The sequence below is a fragment of the Hordeum vulgare genome, chromosome 4H (genome assembly GCF_904849725.1).
Source record: "Hordeum vulgare subsp. vulgare chromosome 4H, MorexV3_pseudomolecules_assembly, whole genome shotgun sequence".
Lineage (NCBI taxonomy): Eukaryota > Viridiplantae > Streptophyta > Magnoliopsida > Poales > Poaceae > Hordeum > Hordeum vulgare.
The window spans coordinates 98,613,582-98,621,651 of NC_058521.1; the positions used below are offsets into that span (position 1 = coordinate 98,613,582).

At 46.9% G+C, this 8,070-nt stretch overlaps 4 pseudogenes; all 4 read right to left on the reverse strand.

Moving 5' to 3' along the window:
- Positions 1-1,938: 1,938 nt before the first annotated feature.
- LOC123451479 lies at positions 1,939-2,057 on the reverse strand (annotated as a pseudogene).
- Positions 2,058-2,365: 308 nt separating this feature from the next.
- LOC123451475 lies at positions 2,366-2,484 on the reverse strand (annotated as a pseudogene).
- Positions 2,485-2,792: 308 nt separating this feature from the next.
- Positions 2,793-2,911, reverse strand: LOC123451481 (annotated as a pseudogene).
- Positions 2,912-3,640: 729 nt separating this feature from the next.
- Positions 3,641-3,759, reverse strand: LOC123451474 (annotated as a pseudogene).
- Positions 3,760-8,070: the final 4,311 nt, after the last annotated feature.

Consider the following 8,070-nt stretch of genomic DNA (forward strand, 5'->3'; position numbering starts at 1 on the left):
GCCGGAGGAGGAAGATGGAGCAGTCGGCTCGCAGTCTACCTCTCGTGTGTGAGTGTGTGTGTGTGTGTGTGCGTAAGAATGGCCAACCCTCTGCATGGAGGAGGGCCACGGGGTTTTATAGGACGAACCCCCTGGCCTATAATATGGATGTAAGGTACTACAAAGGGGGACCTAGCTGGTAACCTCTCCGGCTAGTCAGAGGGCCCGCCGCTGATCAGTCTTGTCGCTGGCGGGGCCCGCCGGCTGGCCTACCGGATTGGTGCGTGCTCCTCACGCGGGGCACCACCAAGACCTCTCTGGCTTTTCCGACCACCTTGACACCCAACGACGCCACCCCTAGACGCGTGAACAATGAGTCGGAAGATCACAAATATTTAAAAAGGGGAATGCAACATGAGGACTGCTATAGCAAGAGACAACAGCGCCAGAAATTGACACGTTGACGGAGACTGGGCTTGCGTTGGTTTTTCCCTTGAAGAGGAAAGGGTGATGCAGCACAGGAGCAGTAAGTATTTCCCTCAGTTTGAGAACCAAGGTATCGATCCAGAAGGAGGATCTCGTCAAGTCTAGAGTACCTGCACAAACACAAACAAGCTTGCACCCAACGCTTCAAAGGGGTTGTCAATCCCTTCAAGATTGTTTGCAAAGTTAGATCTGAAGGCGGAAAGTGCAACGAAGTAGAAAGTGTAAGGCTGAGAATATGATGTGGAGTAGACCCGGGGGCCATAGTTTTCACTAGAGGCTTCTCTAAAAATAGGAAATATTACGGTAGGTGAACAAATTACTGTCGAGAATTTGATAGAACCTCGCAAAGTCATGACGATATCTAAGGCAATGATCATACATATAGGCATCACGTCCGAGACAAGTAGACCGATACTTTCTACATCTACTACTATTACTCCACACATCGACCGCTATCCACCATGCATCTAGTGTATTGTGTTCATGACGAACAGAGTAACGCCTTAAGCAAGATGACATGATGTAGAGGGATAATCTCAAGCCAATTATGAGAACCCCATCTTTTTACCCTTGATGGCAACAACACGATGCGCGCCTCGCTACCCTTGCTGTCAGTGGGTGAGGTCACCGCACGGGTATGAACCCAAAACCAAGCACTTCTCCCATTGCAAGAATCACAGATCTAGTTGGCCAGACAAAACCCACAACTCAAAGAGAATTACAAGGATATGAAATCATGCATAAGAGAGATCAGAAGAAACTCAAATAAGATTCATAGATAATCTGATCATAAATCCACAATTCATCGGATCTCGACAAACACACCGCAAAAGAAGATTACATCGGATAGATCTCCATGAAGATCATGGAGAACTTTGTATTGAAGATCCAATAGAGAGAAGAAGCCATCTAGTTACTAGCTATGGACCCGTAGGTCCTTGGTGAACTACTCACGCATCATCAGAGAGGTCATGGTGTTGATGGAGAAGCCCTCCGTGTCCAAATCCCCCCTCCGGCAGGACACCAAAATGTGCCCCAGATGGGATCTTGAAGAGACAGAAGCTTGCGGCGGCAGAAAAGTACTTTCGATGATCTCCTCATTTTTTTGGGATTTTTAGGGAATATATAGGCGCAACCCCTAGGGCAGAGGGCGTCCAGTGGGCCCACAAGCCTGTGGGCCGCGGTCTCCCCCTGGATGCGGGGTGAGGGCTTGTGGGGCCCCTGGGGCCCCCTGCCTTGGCTGTCAAGTCGCCTAATCTTCTTAACGTTACGGAAAAATTCTTTTCAGGGATTTTATTCCGTTTCGACTCCATTTCAAAATCTCCTGTGAAAGGGGTCAAAAAGATGGAAAAAATTGGAACTGGCACTTTGCACTGAGTTAATAAGTTAGTCCCAAAAATACATAAAAGGCATGCATAACATCCAAAGTCTGACAAGATAATAGCATGAAACCATCAAAAATTATAGATACATTGGAGACGTATCAAGGCCTTCCCAAGAGGTCACCTATCCTAGTACTACTCTCGCCCAAGCACGCTTAACTTCGGAGTTTTGATAGGATTCAGTGCTTTAGTGCAGGTATGATCGCATCCGACATGCTAATATCTATTGGTTCCTTATGCTTGCCACTCCCATGTCCATTGCCACAGTTGCCTCGACAACGGAGACGAGTTTAACACAAGAAGTTCACCCTTCCGTCCCTACCTCAACAACTCGAGCACCAGCATGACCTCTCTGGCTTTTCTGACCACGCTTGACACGCAACAACGCCGCCCCTAGACGCGTGAACAATGAGCCGCAATATAAAACATATCACAAACGTTAAAAATACGAAAACGGGTTTCATATAGATCACGGACCCGCGTCATCCTTGTCACGTGGCCAAAAGTATTTCAAAAGGGGAATGCAACACAAGGACATCCCAGGAGGTCACACATCCTAGTACTACTCTCCCCCAAGCACGCTTAACATCGGAGTTCTGATGGGATCCGGTGCTTGAGTGGTGTTATGATCGCATCCGACATGCTACTATTTATTGGTTCCTTATGCTTGCCCCTCCCATGTCCATTGCCACATTTGCCTCGACAACGGAGACCAGTTTAACACAAGAATTTCACCCCTCCCTCCCTACCTCAATAATACGAGCACCATCACGACCTCTCTGTCTTTTCCGACCACGCTTGACACCCAACGACGCCACCCCTAGACTCGTGAACAATCAGCCGCAAGCTAAAACATATCACAAATGTAAAATATAAGAAAACGAGTTTCATATAGATCACGACCCGCGTTATCCTTGTCGCGTGGCGCAAAAATATTTCAAAAGGGGAATGCAACACGAAGACTTCTGAGGAGGTCACCTAGCCAATTACTACTATCGACCAAGCATGCTTAATTTCGGAGTTCTGATGGGATCTGGTTCTTTAGTGTTAGTATGATCGCATCCGACATGCTACTATCTATTGGTTCCTTATGCTTGCCCCTCTCATGTCCATTGCCACATTTGACTCGACAACGGAGACGAGTTTAACACAAGAAGTTCACCCCTGCCTCCCTACCTCAAAAACACGAGCACCACCACGACCTCTCTAGCTTTTCCGACCACGCTCGACACCCAACAACGCTGCCCCTAGACGCGTGAACAATGAGCCGCAAGCTAAAACATATCACAAACGTGAAAAATAAGAAAACGGGTTTCATATAGATCACGGATCCGCGTCATCCTTATCACATGGCGCAAAAATATTTCAAAAGGGAATGCAACACGAGGACTTCCCAGGAGGGCACCCATCCTTGTACTACTCTCGCGCAAGCACGCTTAACTTCAGACTTGTGATGGAATTCTATGATTTAGTAATTGTATGATCGCATCTGACATGCTATTATCTATTGGTTCCTTATGCTTGCCCTTCCCTTGTCTATTGACACATTTTCCACGACAACGGGGACGAGTTTAACACAAGAATTTCACCCCTCCCTCCCTACCTCAACAAAACGAGCACCACCACGACCTCTTTGGCTTTTCCAACCACGCTTGACACCCAATGACGCCGCCCCTATATGCGTGAAGAATGAGCCGCAAGCTAAAACATATCACAAACGTAAAAAAACGGGTTTCATATAGATCACGGACCCGCGTCATCCTTGTCACGTGGCGCAAAAATATTTCAAAAGGGGAATGCAACACGATGACTTCCCAGGAGGTCACCCATCCTAGTACTAATCTAGCCCAATCATGGTTAACTTTGGAGTTTTGATGGGATCCGATGCTTTAGTGCTGGTATGATCGCATCCGACATGCTACTATCTGTTGGTTCCTTATGCTTGACCCTCCCATGTCCATATCCACATTTTGCTCGACAACTGAGATGAGTTTAACACAAGAATTTCACCCCTCCCTCCCAACATCAACAACACGAGCACCACTGCGACCTCTCGGCAAGGCGTGGAGAGGTTGCTTATCAGTTCGAGTTACCTCCGGAACTTTCAGGTGTGCACAACATCTTCCACATGTCACAACTTCTGAAGTATATTCAAGCGCCAAATCATCCCAATCCTTGCAAAGGCTTTGCCCACCAGGCCATTGACCTTCAGTCTGATCTCACCTACCGCGAGAGGCCAATCCGCATTCTGGACGAAGCAGAGCGATGCACCACGAGCCGCACTATCAAGTATTTCAAGGTTCAATGGAGCAACCACACCGAAGCCGAAGCTACATGGGAGCGTGAAGACTATCTCCGATCCGTGTTTCCAGACCTTTTTAGCACCTAGCTTAGGAATCTCGTGGACGAGATTCTTGTAAGGGGGATAGATCTGTCACAACCAGTTTCTGGTATCACCTGTCTCTATTGTGAAATTCTGAGCTTGTTAAAACTTTTTCAAAAATTAATGTTTGTGAATGCCATTGTATGCTTGTATGCTTGACCATGTGAGGATAAAACCCTAAATTCTTTTTGCATAACACTGATTTACAAAAACCCTTGCTTATTTCTTATCATGGTAAAACCCCACCTTGAGTTGCACTACATTCCCTTGATAGCAAGCAGTGCTTCTACTCATAGTTGGTAATCTGATGCTAACCTATCTTTATATTTCAAAACCACAAAGATATTTATTTTTGCAATTATTTTCCTGATTAAATAGGATGTCCATTTCTGAGGCCAGAAATGGTATTCCAACAGGGAAAAATACTTTTCTGCCTTACAAATATCTGATTAAATTTGGAGATGATCAGAAGGACATATATTTTCCATACATAGGATTTTAAACCCCATTTTATATTATAATTATTCATTAAAACTATGAAAGCTATTTCTGTCTGTTTTGGCATTTTGAAATATTTCCAAAGGAAATATTCTCAATAAATTCCTAGAAAATTCCAGTAATATCCCTGAGATCTATTTGGTGTCCTCATAAAGTTTCACCTTGATCCAAGGTGAATAAGGACCCCAAAAACCCAAAAACCCTTCCTCTCCAGAATCAAGTTAGAGCAACTCTACATAGCAAGGTTTACCCTATGATGCTAAAACTTTGCAGGAGTGCCTAATACCTCAAATGAGGGTTCCACTCCAAAAATGGGATTTGTGGGACCTAGTTTGCCCACACTCCCTTTGGAAGGGACAAATCTAGTCACATTGGAGTATCTTCAAGTTTACAAAGCTAAACTTGTCCTTTGGAGCTCAAATTTGGTGAAACCGCATGGTTTACCACCAAACCCAAACCTGTTAAGTTGCAGCACCAGTGGTGGGGTGTAACTCCCTTAACCCACTGTCGAACACCTTCTCACAGTTAGGAAAAAGCCACCTTAGCCACAGATAAACCAAACCCCTTTCCTTCAAACTCATAGATTAAGTGGCCAGCATCTGTGTCTAACCACAGTCAACTGGCCCCTCACTTGTTCAAAGTGGAAAGGCCAAAAACCCCAATTTAGATTTCAGTTCATGACTGACAGCACCAGTATTTCTTGCCTCCCTTGACCAGTCGAAGCTCCCACTAGGACCAAACGGCTAGCTACACTCCCATCTAGTGCCAGGACATGCTAGAAACGCCCAAAGTGCTTCAGAGCACGCCAACATGTCGTGGCATGCCAAAACTGCGCTATGGGCGCGCTACAGGGAGTCACCGAGGTGGGGTGACGTTCTCGGCGAGTTCCAGCCTCCCCCGAGATGTCCAACCTCCTCCCCAACAACTCTCCTGCGCCGAGCAAGCCTCAGGGCCCCTCCTCTCCCACGCTAGAGCTCGCGCGACGCGTGCCCGCGCGCACCAGAACCCGCCAAGGTTGCGCCACCACGAATGCTCGACTCCTCTCTCTCTCTCCCTGTGCTGCAGATAGTTCGGGTAGTCCAAAACCACGTCCTAAGACCGTGGTTTCGACCCCAGCCTCTCTCTGCACCCCCATGCGCACCACGGTGAATCATCGGCGCTCCCGAATCTGCTCACCGACGCGGGCCTATAAATAGCCCTCCCCTCGCTCCAACACTCCTCAGATAGCTTCACCACGATCACTAGTAGCTCCCTAGCCACCTCAGCAAACCAGCAGACCGCCGGTGCTCGAGATTGACCGAGGCCCCTCGGCCTCGGAGCTCCGGTCGATCTCCGGCTACATGACGGCTCCTGCGCCCCTCGACCCATCAAACTAACCCTCTCAACCCCAGGAAGCTTCCCCCCAACTCGCCCGATCATTTCCGTGCGTCTAGCCAATCCCTCAACCACCTCCCGAAACTCCTCCGCCACGGCCTCCTCGTCGTCGGCGAACCCCTGCCTCCCCGTCGTTGTTCCGACCATCAGCAGGTAGGCGACAGTAAGGCAAACCCATTCAAGTCCTCGTTGGGGCATGAGAGCGTCGGCAACCACGCTGGTGTCCTCCTCCTCTCTGGCCAGACTAAGGAAACGACCTCGACTGGTGTGCCCTACCTGTCGGTGGCCCATCCTCCTCCCCCGCGCCGTCCTCAGCCACTGACAGCAGGGCCCCGCATGTCAGGTTCAAACCTGATGGCACGCGCGCCTGGGCAGGCTGTTGGCTGGCCGTGGGCCAGCTCAGCTCTGGGCCGAGCCAGGCCGGGAGTTTTAGCCGGTTTTCTTTTATTTTTAAAACCGTGATTTCCAAGATTTTTATAAAAACATTTAACCAGTGTAAAAATATAATTTTTCCACTGTTATTCTTCTAAAAATATGTAGTATTTAATGATATGCTTGGATGAAATTCTTCAACAACTATTCTATTTTTCATTAACAAAAAGGACTAAAATGAAATAGTTTTGCTTCTGTTTGGTTGATTTCAAAAATATTCCTTCAAGGAAAATTAAGACAAATATTTTTAAAATGATACCTTAGATTTATCATTAATAAAGAACATTTTTAAAATGACTTTGTGGTCTGTTTTTGTGTGAGCAATTTTCTTATTTATTGTTTTATCGACGATAGAAAATCCGTGTGACGAGGGAATCGGAGCGGAAGACCTCGAAGACCCCGGATACTTAGCAGTCCAAGGCAAGCAGCCCTTTGACCATGATTGAGCATATGTTACTTTGCATGTTAAAATAGCAAGTATTCCCGTTGCATAAGATCATAAGTACCGATAATCATTTGACATGATTTTACCGAAGGCTCCCTCGGAGCACATGCACTGAGCTTGACCCTACCCCTTGAGGGTCCTGCTAATACCATGTTCACAAGTAAAGATAGAAGTAGTATTATCATGAGCATGTTGTTGACATAAAGCAAGAGTTAATGAAAACCCCGTCGGGTGCCATTAATGCTCGAGGGTGATGATGAGTTTGGTGATCACTTTTGGTGAAGTGATGCACCCGGTATTTGTGTGAGTATGGTTTCGCAAATGGGATTAGATTTATGATGTGTCGGCCGTCCTAACCTTACTAGTACGACCACGTTACCCCTCATGGGACGGGCTATGTTAATTACTCTGGTCAGTGCTAGCAAAGATCCACATTACTAGTGGCGGGAGTGATGTGTAGTCACTCTCGTGATGGGGTCGTGCCAGGTAGGACGACTGTGCCATTTTTATGAGTTCCAGTCACACCGTTGGTCCCCGCATGGTTGGTACTGTCCAGAGTTGGTGCTTGTAAGATGTACAACATGTGGGCTGGGTACCAATCGAGTGGACCTCTTTCTCTAGTATCGTCAGGGGAAAGGCATTGATCGGGTACTTACCTCGGGTATGTGATATACCGAGAGTCGTGGATGACACGGAAGTTTCCCGGATCTCGTGGGTCCAGCGTACTACCTTTGCAGAGTGTAAACTATTCGAATAGCCGTGTCCACGGTCAAGGACAGTTGGGTAATCCTGTTTAAACTATGTCTAGTTGTTTCCGCATAAACCAAGTGTGTGTAAGTGTGAGTGTGTGTGGTGTTGGAAAAGGTGTTGTTATGAAAGTAATGATATGACCAAGTTCTGTGACTTAGCATATAGGGTGAACCCGGATGGTTCAGCCCTCAACGGATATATTGATATCTGTAACATGTTCTTCAAAAGTAATTCTTTAACTTGATGCATAATCATGATCATTTCCACCAAGATGAGTTACATCAAATATGCATGATATTATTATCCTTCACATTCATTGTTCATGTCATGGGCTGTTTGCG